This window comes from Ornithodoros turicata, unplaced genomic scaffold (assembly GCF_037126465.1).
Source record: "Ornithodoros turicata isolate Travis unplaced genomic scaffold, ASM3712646v1 Chromosome16, whole genome shotgun sequence".
NCBI classification, from domain to species: Eukaryota; Metazoa; Arthropoda; class Arachnida; order Ixodida; family Argasidae; genus Ornithodoros; species Ornithodoros turicata.
The window spans coordinates 2,467,588-2,486,753 of record NW_026999320.1 but is presented as its reverse complement, the minus strand read 5'-3'; the positions used below and the strand labels follow the sequence as shown (position 1 = coordinate 2,486,753).

The 19,166-nt window shown below is 45.3% G+C and overlaps 2 long non-coding RNA genes across 3 annotated transcripts; both read left to right on the top strand.

Moving 5' to 3' along the window:
- Positions 1-5,308: 5,308 nt before the first annotated feature.
- Positions 5,309-8,517, top strand: LOC135372648 (uncharacterized). Of its 2 annotated transcripts, XR_010416052.1 has the most exons (8): positions 5,309-5,499; positions 5,970-6,149; positions 7,160-7,289; positions 7,407-7,499; positions 7,554-7,650; positions 7,736-7,794; positions 8,060-8,152; positions 8,234-8,517. It is a non-coding gene; the product is annotated as an uncharacterized LOC135372648 (long non-coding RNA). The 2 variants fall into 2 exon arrangements; XR_010416051.1 differs by lacking the exons at positions 5,309-5,499; positions 5,970-6,149; positions 7,160-7,289; positions 7,407-7,499; positions 7,554-7,650 and having other exon boundaries at positions 7,667-7,794.
- A 742-nt stretch (positions 8,518-9,259) lies between these two features.
- Positions 9,260-10,947, top strand: LOC135372655 (uncharacterized). The gene is made up of 2 exons (XR_010416057.1): positions 9,260-9,411; positions 10,782-10,947. It is a non-coding gene; the product is annotated as an uncharacterized LOC135372655 (long non-coding RNA).
- Positions 10,948-19,166: the final 8,219 nt, after the last annotated feature.

Below are 19,166 nucleotides of genomic sequence, written 5' to 3'. Positions count from 1 at the left end.
GAGCGAAAAATTAGGCATCGACTCACACTGAAAAACAACCTGTAATATTAAAAAAATGTATAAAAATCGAACTCAACAGACTCTTTTTAACCAAAAAGTCCGCCATATTGGAAAAGCACACGATGATCGGCGGCGGAAGAACGGAAGTCTCATACCGGAAGCGCGACAGCGCCCCCTTCTTGCCAAATCACCGGAGGCAAAAGGCGCGAAAACCGCAGACGCAGAAGACGCTTCTTGCACGCTTTCGTACTCTCGGTTCTCGAACAGTTGGACGCAGGCATTCGCTCTCTCGCCATGCCCATCAACCTGATGCAGCTCGGAGTCGCACTTGCGACAAAGGAGTCGTCGCTGGAATGGCTCCAATCCAACGGCATCCTCCCGAAAACACGAAAGTGTCCCTACTGCGGCACGGTCCTAACGGTAAACCTATCGGAAAGCGAATACGGCAAGTTCAGGTGCCAAAAAAATCACGGGGATAATGGGTCTTTTCGACAATCAGTGACGGCGAACACCTGGCTTGAAGGCACTCGTATGTCAGCAAGACAGGTGATCGCACTGACTTACTCTTACGCTAGGGACTACAACTACGACACGGCTGTCATAGAGTCATCATTCGACGGCAAAAAAACATCACGAGAAACTGTCGCAGATTGGTACAACTATTGCAGGGAGCTGTGTGGTAACATTCTAAAAACTACCTATTCGGACATGGGGAAGATTGGGGGAGACGGCCATGTCGTAGAGGTAGATGAATGCAAAATTGGGAGGCGAAAATTCAATAAGGGGAGGCTCGTAGAGGGGACATGGGTAATTGGCATGATTGACATCCATACTAATGACCTACGATTGGAAGTTTGTCGGGACAACAAGCGCGATGCGATAACACTACTATCGCAAATCAAAAACAATGTAGAAGAGAAGTCTGTAATAATCACTGATTGCTGGAAAGGCTACATGGGGCTCGATCAGAATGGATTTGAACACGTGACAGTCAACCATAGCTTAAACTACATCGATCCGGACACAGGGGCCAACACAAACCAAATTGAGTCACAGTGGAGGCCCCTCAGACAAGAATTGGCAAGGCGGGGCGTCAAAAATGACAGCATGGGGGAGCATCTGTTAGAGTTTTTATGGCGCCGTGATTGCAGGCGCAACAATCAGGACACATTTGACAAAATTTTGCATGACATTAGCGTAGCATATCCAGGTTTGGGCTAAAAAACATCGCCTCAAGAACATGCCAAATTCGTTTTCTGATAGGCCATCCAGGACAACGCCAACCTTCCAGCAGGCTGTGGTGAGTACTTACCGTTACATATTTCTCACATTATGCAATAATGTCAACCACAATAATGCAAATTTTCCTTTTCCAGTGCTTTACTCACTGACAAGCCCTTCAGGTGCACATCTCTCACCCTACATACCTCTTCACCACGTCAAACACAAAGGCTCAACCCACCTAATCTTGGTGACGGTTGCACAGTCTACGCAAACACAGCCTCCAGCAAGTGATATACGTAGAAATCTGGCCTGACCTAACCTTGGTGACGGATGCACAGTCTACGCAGACACAGCCTCCAGCAAGTGAAATACGTAGAAACCTGGCCTGACCTAACCTTGGTGACGGTTGCACAGTCTACGCACACACAGCCTCCAGCAAGTGAAATACGTAGAAACCTGGCCTGACCTAACCTTGGTGACAGTTGCACAGTCTACGCAGACACAGCCTCCAGCAAGTGAAATACGTAGAGACCTGGCCTGACCTAACCTTGGTGACGGTTGCACAGTTTACGCAGACACAGCCTCCAGCAAGTGAAATACGTAGAGACCTGGCCTGACCTAACCTTGGTGACGGTTGCACAGTCTACGCAGACACAACCTCCAGCAAGTGAAATACGTAGAAACCTGGCCTGACCTAACCTTGGTGACGGTTGCACAGTCTACGCAGACACAGCCTGCAGCAAGTGAAATACGTAGAAACCTGGCCTGACCTAACCTTGGTGACGGTTGCACAGTCTACGCAGACACAGCCTCCAGCAAGTGAAATACGTACAGACCTGGCCTGACCTAACCTTGGTGACGGTTGCACAGTCTACGCAGACACAGCCTCCAGCAAGTGAAATACGTACAGACCTGGCCTGACCTAACCTTGGTGACGGTTGCACAGTCTATGCAAACACAGCCTCCAGCAAGTGAAATATGTAAAAACCTGGCCTGACCTAACCTCACTAAACCTCATATTACCATATTACAGTCACGGACACTCTGCATAAACACAGCCTCCAATAGCACACATTCCCACTTTTTCATTTCTATTTTCAACATTTCCTCCCTAACTCGACATTCCTGTATTTTGTTGAATAAAACTCTTTCAAAGTGCTTTTAGATCCAGATTGGCTAATGCCAAATTTTTCTCACTGCTACAAAACAGAACAACCTTTTCTCTTCTTTCAATTCGTAAAAGACCGCCAAATTCATTAGCAGACGGCTTCTGTCAAATATGTTTCACTCCCCAGGTGGCCCTCAGTGCTCCCCTGCCTTACTAAGATGGCGGCCTCCACCTGCGTTAGGCTTAACAAGGCCGCCACTGTGAATGTACGGCTTTCAATGGTATTTTACAAACGCTCATAAACAACTTTTTTTTCATAATTCTTGTATTTTCCGATCCGCTATATCACCCTAGTTCATTTCCAAGTGTTATTTAACTTTCAAACGCGATGGCTAATTTTAAAAATCCATAAGCCCGTCTACGGAACTACACCCGTTTCTTAATGCTAGTTTTTGGGACCCTGCACGACTTAGCGTTCATTCTCAACGACACTTTCGATTTGTATTTTGTGGCTCGCATACTGGTGATATTGTTGGATATTAGCGTATTGCCTGGGTCCGAGGAACTGCACGTTAGCCCTATTGAAAGCTGGTGACGATCGACCACTTCGGTTTACTTAGGACAACAATGTTTTTGTTGTTCCTTGGTCACGTGCCCACATATCTTGACACTGCATGTATCGTATGAGGACTGTACCAGCACAATTTTTTTAATTTTCAGGTTCCTGTTTGTGTTACCTGCTGGAACATTCGAGCATGAACCATGAGGTCAGTTACGCGTTGTATTGGACGCCAGCACAGTGATGGCCGACCCTAGTAATGTTAGGAAGCGCTCGAGGCGCAAGCAGCATGACCGTGCCCTAAAAGAGGCGCGCATGTGTGTCGAACATATAGATCAAGAAGTGCAGCTCTCAACATTGTTGAAGAAGGTAGACTCTGCGCAAAATCCTGATTATGGTCAAACATCTAGGTCACATGAGGAGTCTCACTTGTCCTGTAGTACGTCAAATAGCGGTTCGGTGTCGGAGGACAGCACTGTATTCATAATACAGCATGATGTAGAGCATCAACACCAAGGAGAGGACGACGAGACAATTTTTGATGAACCTGGTACTGATGACCACCATGACCAGAATACAATCTTGAACGAGTACACTAGTGACTCATCATCCGAGGAGAGCGAAGTTAGGCCAAGTAAGACAGAACATGACACAGTTTCGCAGCTAAGGACATGGGTGGTCAACAGCAACATTCCACGCACTTCAGTTGATTCCTTACTGAAAATACTCCAATGCCGCATTCCTGAACTTCCTAACTTCACGGGCCTTCCTTTGCACACCACATACAACACCTGTGATACAGTTCTCCACTGGCCATTATGTCCATTTTGAAGTATCTGTTAGAGACAGGCAGCAGTGGCCTCAGAGGTACTTTGGAGCTGTCGTTTAATATCGATGGTCTTCCCCTTTTTAAAAGCAGTGCTGTAGGATTCTGGTGCATTCTTGGTCTTGTCTGCAGTGACTCACTGCTTCAAAATCGCTCCTCCGTGTTTCCGGTAGGTGTTTTTTGTGGCAATGGTAAGCCCCCCATCGCTGATTTTCTGGCCCGTTTTGTTAGCGAATTGGGAGAATTGCTTTCTGATGGGTTTGAGCACGATAACTTGAGAGTGCATGTTTCCTTGATAACTATAATATGTGATGCACCACGATCTTACATCAAATGCATTAAAAGTCACAGTGGTTCACACAGTTGTGAGAAATGCACAACAGAAGGTGAATATGATGGCCGCATGATTTTCCCACAGCTGGACTGCCCTCTCCGCACAGACGACTCATTTGCCCTCCAGCAACAACCTGAGCATCATACTGGTGTGTCTCCCCTCACTGAAATCCAAGTTCCAATGGTTACTAAATTCCCATTAGACTACATGCATTTAGTTTGCCTCGGAGTGACAAAAAAGATGACATGGCTCTTTAGGCTACAGGTTGCACACAAGCAGTGCCTATGCCATTTCGAGAGCTCTCGAAGACCTCAAGTATTTCGTTCCATCAGACTTTCCTCGAAAATGCAGAGGGCTAAATGCGGTAAAACGATGGAAGGGACTGAATTTAGATTATTCCTACTCTACGCTGGACCTGTGGTTTTACAGGAGATTCTGCGGGCTGACGTCTATCAACATTTCCTTGTGCTGCATGTTGCAATAGCGATTCTCGTAAGCCCAGCTCGTATACATCTTTTGGGATATGCGGAGCAGCTTCTGTTCTATTCTGTAGAACCGTCTCTGTCAGTTTATGGGAAACAATTTGTCGTGTTCAACGTTCACTCATTGATACACCTTGCAAATGACAGTCGACTGCATGGACCACTGGACATGTTTAGTAGTTTTCCGTTTGAAAACTTCATGCAGGCCATAAAGCGTCATGTTAGATCTGGGTTCAAACCTCTTGAACAGCTGCATAGGCGCATGGTAGAGTATATGGCAGTAAGGCCTTCTGTTTCACGAGAAGAAAGCCATGCACATTGTGAAGTATATCCTACATCTGCACACGCACATGGGCCCCTTGTTGAGGGCTTTGTGCAACAGTACAGTAAGGCACATTTTTGGCTCTCACATAAGTACACATAAAAGAGACAGGTATCTGTTGTTGCCTGGTGAGCGGGTGTTTGTCGTCTGCAATAGTGTTGTGCAAGACGCACACCCTAAATTCATAGGCAAGGTCTTTCAGCGAGTTGAAAATCTGTACACATTTCCATGTCCTTCCTCACTACTCTCCGTATTCCTCGTTTCTGATCTAGAACAGTCACTCACAGTAGTGCAGCCTTCAGAAGTTGTATGCAAGGGCATGTGTTTTCCATGCGGCAGTAAGCTGGCATTTTTTCCGATGTTCCATTTTTCGCTGCAGTGAAGGATAACATCCTTCCTATTGTTCCTATCCTATCCTAATGTATCTTCTATTCTATTGTTTTGTAGTTTCCATCTCGTCGAATTTTTGAGTGACCGCAGCACGTACGTCGTGTCATCAAGTTGGGTGTTGGAAAGAAATGATGGATTATATTCCTCCTGGCCATCAAGAGCCTCAAAATTGGAGATCCTCAAGCTTTTAAAATGCCACCATCCACCAGAGCCTTCATGGGGAAAACACAAAATTCGTATTCTCTGCACCACAGGTAAGAAAAGAGATCAAATATAGAATGTCTGATAGCCATGTTCTTGTTGATACTTAGCCCAATCCAGTGGAAGAGTTGTAAAATGACATTAACGGTAAGGTGTCTTGTTCACAGGAAGTTCATATTTGCTGTCATTTCATGAACATGTTTGCCTTTTTTTTCTGTATCGCTCACAGTAGGGTTGCATTGCTATTGCCAAGTAATAGGATGTGAACAGCGAAGAAAAATAACCTTAAGCTAGGGTTAAGCTTAAGCTAGGGCAGCACACTGAAGGAGGACTTGAGAGCATCGCCCAAGCTCGGACTTATATTTCTTCATAGATGTCTCCCACCTGTTGGCCTGTGCCTATGATGCATTTATGTGTCGTGCAAACCACAAGTCAAGATATGCTGATTTGTGTTGTTTCATGTTGCAAGAGCCTATGATTAGTATTAATTCCCTCCTAATCAGCAATGTTTAAATCTCCATAGATGATATTGACGAAGCCATGGAAAAGTTAGCTCTGGCTGAGGACACGTCAAACCTTGAGAGCGACGCCGAGGTACATAAGAAAACACGAAAGGAGAGAAAACGTGTAATTTTCTCTAGCACTGAAAGTGACTCAGATGGAGATGAGGCGAAACAGATTGTGAGAAAATCAGAAAAGCGTGGTAAGAAAATTTAAAATTGATGATTATACTTTATATTATGCTTGGTATCCTTGTTTCCACACTTTTGCGTGGCATGGTACTGTGACTGGGCTGTGATCTTGTGCTGCTGATTTATCTGCAGTGACATCAAACGTTTTATGTTCCTTATACGGTAGCTTGTGGCCGGTGTCGTTGTCTTTAAGGCTTCACACAATATCTGATTGCCTTACTTATTATAATGCATGCATACACTAAAGAAATGTTCCACTTTTTTCTTTGAGCATCAAGGTTCCACTGATGTTCCAGAACAGGTACTTTACTGGTCCTTCATACCCTTGAATAACTCGAAATTTGGAAATGCGATTTCCAACATCTGGGAAACCCTGGAGTTTTTAAACCATCAAAAAAGTCATGCTTTCGCATGCTTTTATTTATTTATATTTTTCTCATAGAGCTGCTAGTGCAAAATTATGCTTATCCAGGGTCAGGGACCAGGGTTAAATAGTCAAAAGAGTTAGTGCTATTTGCACAAAGTATTTAGGAATTGTTAGCATGTATTTACGATTTAGGAATCTGCAGCGAGAAGGTAAAGCACCATCCGTTATGTGGATCAGTTTACCTTTCTGTCGTATAATCTTTAACATGAACTGGTGACGCCCTGGTCATAAACTGTGTTTCACATCACAGGCAAAATGATGAATGGTCCTTAACCGGTTCATGAAAGGCCTTTGAATTTTTCTTCCAGAATTCAGTGGACCAGGCTGCCATAGTTGTCATAAGCTGAAGCCAACACTTAATTTAATAATATGACAAACTATGTAACAGAGAGGTCTCTATTTTTCAAAGCTGATACAAAATGTGTACTACTCAATGCCTGTAGATATAGTAAGCTCGCACATTTGTTTTTCTCTCTCTTTATGGAAAGTGGAGTGCTATGCTCTCTGGCAGTTTAGCATGATTGCAGACATTAAGTGTACAGCTTGATGCCTTATTTCATTCGCCAAGTTATTTAGCCTGATCTGTTTCCTTAGCTGCTCGAGCTCGGACAATGGTGGCAAATCAACTTCCTCCTCCACCTCCAGTGCCTACCATAAGTGGTACCTACTCACATCCTCCAGTAGTGCAGGGTACAAGTGCACGTCCTCCTGCCGTGCATTCAGGGTATTTTACAGGGAGAAGACATGGTACGCACTTCCTTCATAAAGTAAACATTTAATTTTCTTTTAAATTTCTGAAAGATAAAGTACTTAGCTTGTTCTATGAGTGTATTTACCATAGACGATCCCTGCCCAGACATTCCACAGTAGTCTCACACTGCTCGTCCAGCACATCGTTTTCGTGAGCAGACCCATGTGCTAACCGACGGAGCAGGTAAGCGTAGTTTTGAAGAATGGGGCCGTGCTACAGACTTCATCCTACTTTCAGGCACACGACTGGATATGAGATCTCCATCTCCTGACAGAGTTACATCTGTGTATGCTCCACGGAGCACAGCTCAAGAATATGGTGGGGACGTTTGATGGTATTTTTCCTACATTGACGAACCATCCTTTAACACATCTTATAGGATTGCAACTCTCCTCGCATACTCATGGTGTGCATTACAGTGATCCACCTGCCAGACTATCGCAGCCATCATCATGGGAACCTTCAGTGCCTCGTTATGGTATGTGCGGCCCTTGCTACCTTCCTGCCAGTTATTGAGAACAATAACCCGAGCACCAATGGCAACAGATTAATCAATGTATTAGTTAATTAGCCACTTAGCCATTCTGTTGGGCAAAAGACCTTGCTCTTGTTGGCCACAAAGTCAGGATACCTTACACCCAGATCAAAGCTGTGCTAATGTAACTAGTTTGTCTTTTGTTTTGCAATTTGGTTCAACTGAAACGACACGGATATTGCATTTGTGTTGTGCTCTTGCTCTATAGGGACACCACAACATGCACTAGAAGACCAGGAAAGTCATCATCTGTTGAAGACACTACTGGAGAAAATCTCCACTCTTGAGTCTAGATTTAAAGGTGGGCGACATTATACTTGCTGTGTTGTAGTGTGCATTGCAAGCCAGTGTTTCATTATTCCTGTTGTTTGTGTTTGCACAGTATTCGAAAGCAGGATTTTTCTGCATAACAAAGAAACTTTGCTGGAAATACGTGAAATGAACAAGCGATGCGTCCATGGGAAAGTACCCTTAAATCTCCCTGAGGACTGCCCCATGATACCTGCCACTGCCTTCGAAATGTTGGAGGATTTAGACACCTACCTCCAGTAGGAGAGGAACCTAACTTCTATGGTAATTTATTAAATTCGTTCTTTTGGAGATAATGCATGTGTTAAAATAGCCATCTCTAAATTGTAATATGCAAATGATCCAAAACCTAAAATACGCTCCTGATGAGCGCCGATTTCCATCGTTGTGAATCACGTCGCTTTCCGATGTGAAATGAGCACTGTACTGTCAGTGTTCCCGGTCGCTGCGGGTTTGGCTTATTTGCATATCACCGTTTGGAGATAGATATTTCACCGAACGTATGTGTTTCAGGATTTGTTAAATGTAAAGTGGCTTGCAGCTGGCATAGCATCTCAATCTGCTGTCTCGCTTTTGCCCGAAATTTCGTAATTAAAAAGCTAGTTGAGGAATTGAGGTAACTAGTCGTCTCATAGTTGCACACTTTCATCCAGAGAATGTCTGTCTGGTCCTAAAATTGAACTGCACAAACGTCATCTACGCATTGTCCAGTTTGTATCTAGTACGTCATTGCGTATCTATTTGTAAAAATACTGTAAGGTTTTAGAATAAACACCATGTATAATACTGAATTCCACTGGCCATTCTAGTGCAGTTCACCACAGTGCACGACAGTTTGACATAACCTATGGAACATACTTAATATGTGTTGTACTGAAACAGCCACTGTGACATGTGCGCTGGATCAAGTGTACTTGCACTACAGAGGCCAGTTCAATTTGCTGTAGTGCCTGCTATATTCCTGAAATCACTTAATCTGCACTTGGAAATAAGCATATATATTTCGATTCCTGATTTGTTCTATTTTGTTGCTTTGTATCGTTTGCTTTCAAGTTGAGCTACTCACCAGTGGCTTTCTTCATGTGTTACACTTCTTTGCTACGAAAGGTGGCAGCGATGAGAGGGGTGCCGTGAGCGCTGTACCGCGTGACATTGTACCAAACCAGTTGGCACTAAGGTGCAGCTGGAAGGGCTCGCAAGGGGAAAAGCATTCGTTCTCGAAACTGACCAATGTCATCAAGATGATATTAGGTTTGTGTACCTTTTTCTTTGTTCTGCTCTGTTCTAGTTAAACATGTTATTCAAAATAGATTGGTCAATACCTCATAGTTATGGGCAATACCCTATGAGTGTTAAACTCCCTCGTGAAACTCCCTCTACTGCACACTTGCTCGACACACTTTCATTTACAAAGCGGAGAACTTTGTTTGTTTTTGAATAGGTAACATCTTGAATAGTTTCTTTTGTAAAAAGTATTTTAACTGTGACTACTGAGCTCTTCAAACGTCAGAAATAACCAACATAGAATATTAAATCTATTGAAGAATTTACTGTTTTCCATAAGCTATAAAGACGGGACACTGACAGGCCAGTTATGACAGTGTTTTTGTTTCCCCTTTTCATTTCAAAGGCTTCCACCAGTTCACGTTCACACTTGCCTACGAACTCTCCAGACATATTTTCCTTATGTACATTCCGCAAAAAAGGTTGGCCTGCTGAATGACAGGAAATGTGCAAACTCTTGCTTTGAAAAGGAGACAACAAAGGATAAGGTTCACACAGGCGTTCTTAAATCAGCTGCCCCACTCTGTCCCAGTTTACGTCTTTGAGTTCTGCACTGGGAACTGCAGAAAAAAAAAAGACTTCAAGTGATTCCTTCACTACTTTGTTTCTGCATTGTGTTGTGCTCGTACGAAAGTTCCCTGAATATACCGTAATTTCACGCGTATAAGCCGCACCGCAGATAAGCCGCAGGACGCGCTTTTTGGGACGTTTTGAAAATTTTCTGGCAGATAAGCCGCACCCGCAGATAAGCCGCGGGCAATACGAGACGACTGATTTGTGCGACAAAGGAGACCATAGAGAAGGCCATAAACCCTGTGGTCCATACTCCGGGATCGGCACAGTGTACAACAGAGGAGGTCAGTTCTGGAGTTCTAGATCGGATTGTGCCCTTGTGGGGAGTTTTTCGTGGACTGATGGGTCAGTGATCTTCCAGAAGACGTGAATCACTGTCACCACTTTCCTTAAAGCTGCTTGGGGGAATGCACCAGGAAGATCAATCTACTCGAATGTGGACCCGTCCCTGTTACGCACTGTTCGTGCATCTGCAGGGCAGTGCTGTTACAGAGGCACTGTCGGCCCTTTCGTTAAAATCGGCGTATGGGGAAAATACCAGGAAAAAAATAGTCATCAGATAAGCCGCACCGGTGGATAAGCCGCAGGGCGCCCGTGAGAAAAAAAAATCGCGCATAAGCCGCGGCTAATACGCGTGAAAATACGGTATATGTGGGACGTAGTACATCTTCCTTATAGCTGACAACTATGATACGCAACCTCTTGCCTAATGAGCACTTTCTCGTGCCTTCTCAGAACTGATATTTTGCATCTCTTTCTTTCAGGGTCCGTGCGTATAAACTTCAAGGATGCTACAGATGCTGCCATAAAAAATGTAGTAAAGAAATGGCTGTCTTTTGCAGCCGATCGGAATGGGGGTCGCATCCAACCAATGATTATGTAACCAATATTTCTACGTGCCAAAATGAACCCAAATAAAGTTGAGCTACAGGTTACTTTATAGCATGTCACTGCCTGTGTACTAATGAGATTTCATTAAATAATTGATGTGTTTGGGCAGTGATTGGCCAGCCAAATGATGCCGGGGTCTTGGGCCAAGGAACGAAACCCATACCGGAAATGTGCTGTTTGGCCAAGCATGGGCCATCGATGGCCAGTTTGGCTTGCCAAATTTGGCCCATCATTGGGCCAAATTTGGTACGTTGCTTGGGATGGCAAGATTCGACTTCACTATCTTGCAAAGGATCACACAGAAAACGTGAATGACAGACCACGACTACGAAAGAAGCTCTCAAGAATCATAGTATTCAACAATCAATGACAATGACTAATGGCCGTAGAAGTCGAGTATTGCAATATATAATTTATAAATTCTACATGTCATGTTCGCAGTGATGTTACTGTGCAATTCTATCCAATTTTACTTGGCATCACTTTAAACAAGCCGTTTGTGAGGTAGGGTGGAAGTAAACTGCGGCGTTCACCTCGCAAGTGCGATCACTCTTGCAGCATTTGTTACGTCCCTGCTGGAAATAGGAGGCTCGATCTCATTGAGCGCTCTGATAAATTTCAATGAGTTTCAATGAGAATTGGAAGCGTGCAATTCGCGCAATGTGAATAACGCGCATATTCCTCATTGGAGTAATGGGAAGTGTTGCAGGAAAGCTGGCTTTATGTTTGGGCGCTGTAAAGGTGCTGTGGTGAAGCCCACTACAAGGGAATCAGAAACCAAGTCAACTAATTGGCCTAAACAGGTACCAATGCGAAACGATGAATTCCACTTGAACTAATGCGTTCCTATGTGTTATGCAGTGAAGACTGCCATCACGGAGTGATTGTGGAACCAATTGGGGCAATTGGTTCTAATGGCGTCGAATGAGCTGCATTCATTCCCCATTGAACTAATGTGACTATAAGCATGTTGTGCGGTGAAGACTGCTCGATGCACAGACGAATGTGGACGAATTTTGCGGAATTTCGCGTCTGAACGCGCATACTATAATTATAAAGGAGAATTTCCAATTCAACAAATATGATCCTCTGTGCTATGCAGCGAAGACTGTCATACGAATGAGCTGCATTAATTCCCCATTGAACTAATGTGATTAAGCATGTTGTGCGGTGAGGACTGCTCCATGCACAATGAAGACTAATTTTGCGGAATTTCGTCTGAACTAATTGTCGTTTCCAATTGAACTAGTACGATCGTATGTGCTATGCAGCGAAGACTGCCATCATGAGGGAATTGTGATGTGGAATAGTTATACATGGAATTAATATAAAGGAGCCATCATTCCTTATTGAACTATTAATGTGATTGTGCATTTTGCGCAGTGGCACAGACTTCGACGAATTCGTCCAATTGAAAGCAAATGTCTTCTGCACAGTGTACGCATCCCACTCCAACTTGTTTCTGTGGTATCCCATACAGGGAACTTTATAATTACCAATTAGCTTACATTTCAGTGAAACATACATTTTGTTATATATGGAAGAGCAGATATTGAAGTTGATAAAATTGAACTTGTACAATGTATTTAATTGAGAATATGTAAAAAAAAACAAATTGTAGCAAAGAGTGCGCAAGGAAAAGAACGAGACTTTATCAAGTGTAATATACATTCGCATTTCAGCTTTATTGAAATAAAATTAGAAATATTGCTTTCCAGTGCACAAAATATGACAACAAACATAGAACAACGCAAATTCACACAAACAGACCTATATTTACACAAAAGTAACAGTGAAATCGAACCAACACAACATGTCATCACAGTCAGGAAACATGCCTTCTGTTGTTGCAAATCCGTGCATCGTATACAGTGACTTCTCATTAATATGATGATCAGAGGTCCCATGGATATTGGTCAAATAAAGCAAACAGTCATACTAATGAAAAATGCCCTCTACTGAACGTACAGACCACAACAGGGACTGAAAAGTCTGCGTCATTATGACTCTTTAGTTTCAGGAAAGCTCACAGCCTTCTTAAGCACTTGAGCACTTTGGTGGTCCGAAATGCTGTGTGAGTAGAGTTCTTCGTTTTTGGATTTTATGATTTTTGAAATTCGTGGGGTGTGAGAATCGTGTGCTATTTACACACCAGAATTCAGGCAGAAATAGGGCGCTACAATATCTGTTATGTCATCAGGGAATTTACGGGTGAAACGAAAGGCATATGAAACAAAGCACTGCTCTGACACTGGAACGAGAAACAACAATTTTTGCGTTTCCGCTCAGAACTGGGGCAGTGAATGACCGCGGTATTCAAACACTTGCTGGAGGCCCACAAAAGCTCATCTTTGACTCCTGCTGGATGGGATTATAAGAGGAGGACAAACAGCTCTCTTTGTTGATATTATGATTCACTTTTCCTGACGGTTTACCTAGAATGACAACTTGGAGGATCACAACAAGTTTGGGTAGATATCAGGTTTCACTTGAATTCTTGAAAACTCGTCGGAGGGGGGGAATTATCGTAAAAAAATCATTTAACCCGAAAAAGAACCCTATGTATGAGTATGAGTGATCACCAACATCAGGAGTCATCTGAATCCTTGGTGCCTTAATCTAACATTCTGCCCTCTGCCTGAGGTATGTGGTAGACTATACCATGTGATGCAGTCATAATAACTAGGTGGATTTACATTGTGATGAAACAATTCTCAAGAAAAATGCTCATAAAACAAGTGTGATGGATTATCATGGGTAATATAAGAGTTCACTGTAATACGAGTTCAAAAATGAAGAGTATTAACTCAATTAAAAGTATTATCCGCAGATGTAGCATTAGGATTGGTACATCAAAACGTTTCGCACTCAGCTTTTGGGAGATAACCCAAGTAAGTTTTCAACCTTGTTTGGTAGCTTGCTCACTACACATTCCACGTCATTCAACGGCATCCACATACACCTGGATTCCAGAGCGTCAGGGGCACATGATATTATTCGTCCCGAGGAGGAGCATACTGTGAGATGAGGACTAAAAAACTCATGAGCACAATCATATTCCATAAGCAGCAGCACACATTCCATTTCAGCAGCACTTTCGTAGACACAGATACGAAGTATTTCAGCATATGAACCATCTGTCAGACAAACTGTCCTATTGTTTCGTCGGTGCGATCTAGAATAGTCAGTCGAATGATACATTGTTCTTTTCATTATCATTCGCTTGTAAACAGTGCTGGAGGAAGGCAATGTCACTGCTACATCTCTAAATGTGTGCACCGGCCCATGTCTGACGCCTTTGCCAACAACGCGCACCGATCCAACTTTTAAAGTTTGTTGTAGTGGATCATGTTCAAATAGGTGATCTGCGTAATCAGTGACGAATGGCTGTACATTGTAGAGGCTGCTAAAGTATGGCACAGACCGGAAAAGCAAGAAGTTCTGCACGATTTGAAGCGATACAGACCGAGTTCCTTTAAATAATTTTAGCAGAAGCCCATTTGCTGCTTCAAAGGGGAATCCAGAATGGGCCCACAGAGGACCATAGTCTACAACACTTTTGCAAGATGTGTGAGGCAGTGAACATTGAATGACATTGCTGCTTTGCCATACAACGACTCCATCTTGCAGACAAATTCAACCAGCAAACAATCTGCCTTGTTTATGTCTGATCTGCTCAGAGAGTCCTTGAGTAGAATAAACATGGCTTCTGATAGGAGCGCGAAATGCTTCAAGTACTTTTCCTGAAGGATACCTTTGAGACATGGAAAAGCATAAAAAAGCAACCATGACTTCCATTCGGAGGCTTTCCATAGACGATGATCAGTTATGCCCCTGGGCAACCTCGAGACACTGTATGGTGGTGACATCTGCATGATTCTTTTGTTGATCAGATTGATTGTTGACTTCTTGCCAATATAATAGAGCTCTTTGGCTTCAGACAACCACAGGCCAGTCACAGTGCGCACAACCCCCAACAGAACTGTGTGCATATAGTCTGGCACAAAGCCGGACACTATGCCAAATGTGGGCAGATTAATTAGTGCAGCAGGTCCCTTAAATCCACAAACAGGGCGGTTCTCCTCCAGTGCCTTTTGCATCTGCCTCAAGGCTTGACCATCAGTTCGTTGTTCAGGTGTTTCAGAAGTCACAGGAAACCTCATGGCTTTAGCAAAATGTTCACCCTTGTGGCAACACCAGTTGCATCCATAGAATCCATGAAATCCTATGTGGTTTTGCATGGGAGCCCGTGCCACTGAGTCCACACAACAGCACAGCCCAACAAATCTGCTAGTAATCATATTCCCTGATGTACTCTTCCACCTCACGCCACTGAATACTTTTTTGGCATCTTCCACGAAGAGTCCAAGGAACATGTTCATATCCGGTTTATTCTTCCCATACCACATCCCAGCTAAGAGCATGTGTTTCTGTCTCAGGGTGGGTGGTAGTTCATTTATCATGACATGTATGGGCCACACTGAAGTGTTTGTTGACTTAAACACCTGTGCCCCATCAGTGTTGAATGAATATGAAAAATTCTCTGGTGATGACAGCACTTCACCGGGCTGAGATAAGACTGTGTACTTTCTGCCATCTAAGATATCTTCAAAATTCTTTGTCTGACTCTTTATCCTGTCACGTCTGTAGCTGAGGTGCTCCTGAATGCAGGGATTGTTTTCAAAGAGAAACTGAATTTGTGGACCAAGAGGCAACATGATGAGCGATGGAACATTTTTGACATTCCATTCAGAGTTGCAGTTGGTGCATTTTACTCTCTTGCTTGCGGTCTTCCTTTTATGTCCCAGATGGAATGAGCAGCGCGGGCAGTACAGATGATGCGAAACATGCTCAGCTTTTATTGGGAAAACCTTCTTGAAAAAGTACTGAGATGTCGGCAGAATGTTGCTCTGAAATATTGTGTTAATGAGGACCAGCAGGTCCAGCAAAGCACGTTTCGTTGGCTGGTGTCGGCTGTCTTATGCAAGGGCCAGCACCATAACATCAGCAATCGTTGTGGATACACACTTGCACACATTTGCACTGAGGATGTCAGTGTCAAAAGACTGATCGCCCTGTTCATAGCTGCGAGAAGTGGGGTCGTTTTCAACGTCACTACTGGTGGGATCCACATCGGCAATCCAAGCAGAAGCTCCTGCTGGAGGTCCGGAAGAGGTGCCACAGGTCCAAGAGCATGAAGCAACCTAAGAAAGAAGAACTGTTGGCCACACAAACAATATTTGCAAAAAAATTTACTACATATCATAACCTCAATCTTAAAGGACCACTGAGGTGACCCCCAATGTTTTTTTTTGTTTGTTTCTCGGTTCAAAGTGTTCTCCGATGAAATAAACAAACAAAAATAGTTCTTGTGAAAGAATGATGAGCATTGGTAAGCTACAGAGTGACGTTTGGTACTCTCCTCAGCTGCACAGTGACGTACGGCAGAACGGCTCAAACATACATAAGCGATGTGTGAGCTACTAAACACACAAAGAAACAGGGCACAGAGGCTTCACCAAGTCATGGGAGCATTGTGTCTGCTGTCCACGGCTGCTTTCTCAGATTTTTTTTGTTGTAAATTCGACTGCGCAGCCATAACGCGCCGCAGAGCAAACATATTTTACATCGTGACTCCTCGTGGACAGCATGACAGATAAGGCAGGATGATGCCACCTCATTGCTCCTTCAAAAGGAATATTTTTAAAAGCATACAGTGTGGTAAATATCCTATGCAATGCCCCGCAGCTGTGAACAGCACGCATATGTGTCCGCGTCCGACAATACAGTCAATTCACACTCTACCAGCCCTGTGGCACAGGACGGGGTACCTCTGGTACCCCGAGTGCACTGCTCGGAACTGCATGGAGCCAAGAAGTGGAGGGAACCCCGTATTGACGGCCCTCAGTGGTTTCTAGTACGTAAGAGTGGCTTACTCACTTCGTCGGATGAGGTGTCGGGAAGGACTGCTCTGCTCTGTGTGGGATGTCCCTCGTGGTCGGAATCGTGCTGGAACGGACACAGATTGGGTAAGGTTTGGAGTCAATTCACACTCTACCAGCCCTGTGGCACAGGATAGGGTACCTCTGGTACCCCGAGTGCACTGCTCGGAACTGCATGGAGCCAAGAAGTGGAAGGAACCCCGTATTGACGGCCCTCCCTGGTTTCTAGTACGTAAGACTGGCTTACTCACTTCGTCGGATGAGATGTCGGGAAGGAGTGCTCTGCTCTGTGTGGGATGTCCCTCCTGGTCGGATTCGTGCTGGAACGGACACAGATTGGGTAAGGTTTGGAGTCAATTCACACTCTAGCAGCCCTGTGGCACAGGATGGGGTACCTCTGGTACCCTGAGTGCACTGCTCGGAACTGCATGGAGCCAAGAAGTGGAGGGAACCCCGTATTGACGGCCCTCACTGGTTTCTAGTGCGTAAGACTGGCTTACTCACTTCGTCGGATGAGGTGTCGGGAAGGACTGCTCTGCTCAGTGTGGGATGTCCCTCCTGGTCGGATTCGTGCTGGAATGGACACAGATTGGTAAGGTTTGGAGTCAATTCACACTCTACCAGCCCTGTGGCACAGGATGGGGTACCTCTGGTGCCCTGAGTGCACTGCTCGGAACTGCATGGAGCCAAGAAGTGGAGGGAACCCCGTATTGACGGCCCCCACTGGTTTCTAGTACGTAAGACTGGCTTACTCACTTCGTCGGAGGAGGTGTCGGGAAGGACTGCTCTGCTCGGTGTGGGATGTCCCTCCTGGTCGGATTCGTGCTGGAATGGACACAGATTGGGTAAGGTTTGGAGTCAATTCACACTCTACCAGCCCTGTGGCACAGGACGGGGTACCTCTGGTACCCCGAGTGCACTGCTCGGAACTGCATGGAGCCAAGAAGTGGAGGGAACCCCGTATTGACGGCCCTCACTGGTTTCTAGTACGTAAGAGTGGCTTACTCACTTCGTCGGATGAGGTGTCGGGAAGGACTGCTCTGCTCGGTGTGGGATGTCCCTCCTGGTCGGATTCGTGCTGGAATGGACACAGATTGGGTAAGGTTTGGAGTCAATTCACACTCTACCAGCCCTGTGGCACAGGACGGGGTACCTCTAGTACCCCGAGTGCACTGCTCGGAACTGCATGGAGCCAAGAAGTGGAGGGAACCCCGTATTGACGGCCCTCACTGGTTTCTAGTACGTAAGAGTGGCTTACTCACTTCGTCGGATGAGGTGTCGGGAAGGACTGCTCTGCTCGGTGTGGGATGTCCCTCCTGGTCGGATTCGTGCTGGAATGGACACAGATTGGGTAAGGTTTGGAGTCAATTCACACTCTACCAGCCCTGTGGCACAGGACGGGGTACCTCTGGTACCCCGAGTGCACTGCTCGGAACTGCATGGAGCCAAGAAGTGGAGGGAACCCCGTATTGACGGCCCTCACTGGTTTCTAGTACGTAAGAGTGGCTTACTCACTTCGTCGGATGAGGTGTCGGGAAGGACTGCTCTGCTCGGTGTGGGATGTCCCTCCTGGTCCGATTCGTGCTGGAATGGACACAGATTGGGTAAGGTTTGGAGTCAATTCACACTCTACCAGCCCTGTGGCACAGGACGGGGTACCTCTGGTACCCCGAGTGCACTGCTCGGAACTGCATGGAGCCAAGAAGTGGAGGGAACCCCGTATTGACGGCCCTCACTGGTTTCTAGTACGTAAGAGTGGCTTACTCACTTCGTCGGATGAGGTGTCGGGAAGGACTGCTCTGCTCGGTGTGGGATGTCCCTCCTGGTCGGATTCGTGCTGGAATGGACACAGATTGGGTAAGGTTTGGAGTCAATTCACACTCTACCAGCCCTGTGGCACAGGACGGGGTACCTCTAGTACCCCGAGTGCACTGCTCGGAACTGCATGGAGCCAAGAAGTGGAGGGAACCCCGTATTGACGGCCCTCACTGGTTTCTAGTACGTAAGAGTGGCTTACTCACTTCGTCGGATGAGGTGTCGGGAAGGACTGCTCTGCTCGGTGTGGGATGTCCCTCCTGGTCGGATTCGTGCTGGAATGGACACAGATTGGGTAAGGTTTGGAGTCAATTCACACTCTACCAGCCCTGTGGCACAGGACGGGGTACCTCTGGTACCCCGAGTGCACTGCTCGGAACTGCATGGAGCCAAGAAGTGGAGGGAACCCCGTATGGACGGCCCTCACTGGTTTCTAGTACGTAAGAGTGGCTTACTCACTTCGTCGGATGAGGTGTCGGGAAGGACTGCTCTGCTCGGTGT